This window comes from Cicer arietinum, chromosome 1 (genome assembly GCF_000331145.2).
Source record: "Cicer arietinum cultivar CDC Frontier isolate Library 1 chromosome 1, Cicar.CDCFrontier_v2.0, whole genome shotgun sequence".
Lineage (NCBI taxonomy): Eukaryota > Viridiplantae > Streptophyta > Magnoliopsida > Fabales > Fabaceae > Cicer > Cicer arietinum.
Genome location: NC_021160.2, coordinates 22,250,041 through 22,251,892, shown reverse-complemented (window position 1 = coordinate 22,251,892; position 1,852 = coordinate 22,250,041).

Here is a 1,852-nt window from a genome sequence, read left to right as displayed (position 1 = left end):
TATAATGTGTTTGTTAATGCTATAAGAATCAAATTTATTTATTCGATAGTGCTTTACAAGTTTTTCGAGCTCAAAGATGTGTTACAGTGTCGAAGCAAAATTCAAATAACATCACATGGATTCCAATAAAGGTTTGAAATATATACCTTTAAAATTTCATTTACAATCAATGCACAAATATTTATTGACTTATATGTTTTATTTTATAGTGCCCTCGTCAAACTAACAACATCGACTGTGGTTACTATATATTGCGATTCATGAAGGAGATTGTTGATATGAATCAAACTATAATCCTAGAAACGGTACGGTATTTTCATTATTTGATTTTCATATCTAAACAATGTATATATTTGATTCTAACTTATTTATGTTCAATTTTTATATCGCACAATACTTTGACAATTCTAGTCCAACATACTCTGAAAGAGATCTAATTGAAATAAAGGAAGACTGGTGTCAGTATGTGATTGAAATGAAAATTATTTGATTTGCTGGGAAATGGTATGCGGCAAGGGATAGTTATATGAATATATGGTAGTTATGTTCTGTGTAGTTCTGATAGTTATATGTATATGAATAGGGCACATTTCAAAAGTTGTGAATATGTAGTTATATGAATATGTATATAGTTATGTGTTGTTGTCAATATGTGAATATATATGAATATGTTGTGAACTGATTGTGTAAATATGTAAAGTTATAAAGTTAAATTATAGTTATATAGTTCTGTTGTTGTGTACTGATTGTGAAATGATTGTGTGAACTGATTCTGGAGGAAAATGATTTTGGAAAAAAAATTAAAAACAACGCTTTCTAAAAAAATGCCATAAAAAACCAAAAAGCGCTTTTTAAAAATTCTATTTACAACGTTTTTTAATAAAACTAAAATAAGAATGCACCTTTTACAACACTTTTTCAAAAAAGCGTTGTAATAGGTGCATAATAATGCATCTATTGTTTGTACCTTTTACAACACTTTTTCAAAAAGCGCTGTAATAGGTGCATAATAATGCATATATTGAATGCACCTTTTACAACGCTTATTAAAAAAAAACACTATAATAGGTGCATAATAATGCATCTATTGAATGCACCTTTTACAGCGCTTCCAAAAACCATTGTAAAACAAGTATAACAAGCGCGCAATATATCTACCTATCTTATAGCGCTTTTTTATTTTAAAAAGCGCTGTTGTATCTTTTTACAGCGGTTAGTTTTGTGAAAAAGCGTTGTAAATGGCTTAAAAAAAGCGCTGTAAAATAGGTTTTTTCGCATAGTGTATGATTAGATGCCCCTGAGTCAAAATACCAAGGAGAATCAGGGGAAGTAACGTTACCTGAAAGAACCAAAGCAGAAAATGCTGAAATGATCATTTGTTGAACCATTTCAGGGGTTAAGGCTGGAAGGTGGAACAGATTCTGGTTCACAGAAATGGGAGCTGTGTAGAATGACCAACAAATGCAGTGAAGGATGTGGCAGTTTTCTTTGGTGGTCTGGTCGGACATTCTTTAATGGTATGACCATCCTTTTTGCAGTAATTACAGAACCTTTTATGACATTTGGAAGCAAAATGTAAGACCCATAATTTTAAAGTATACTTGATGTATTTTAGTGTATTTTGGTATTGAACTCGGAGGCTTTTTAGCCAAAGTTATTAAAATTTTGGGAGTTTATATGACCAAAAAGATATTTGATGCCGATTAAAATTACTCGTCGATAAATAAATTAAATTAAGTGGGGTGAATCCTTTACGGAGAATTTAATGCCTTATGAGTGAAATGATAATTTTAATAAATATCTAGATATTTGGAGATATTTGTTAAAAGTAATTAATATATATATATATATA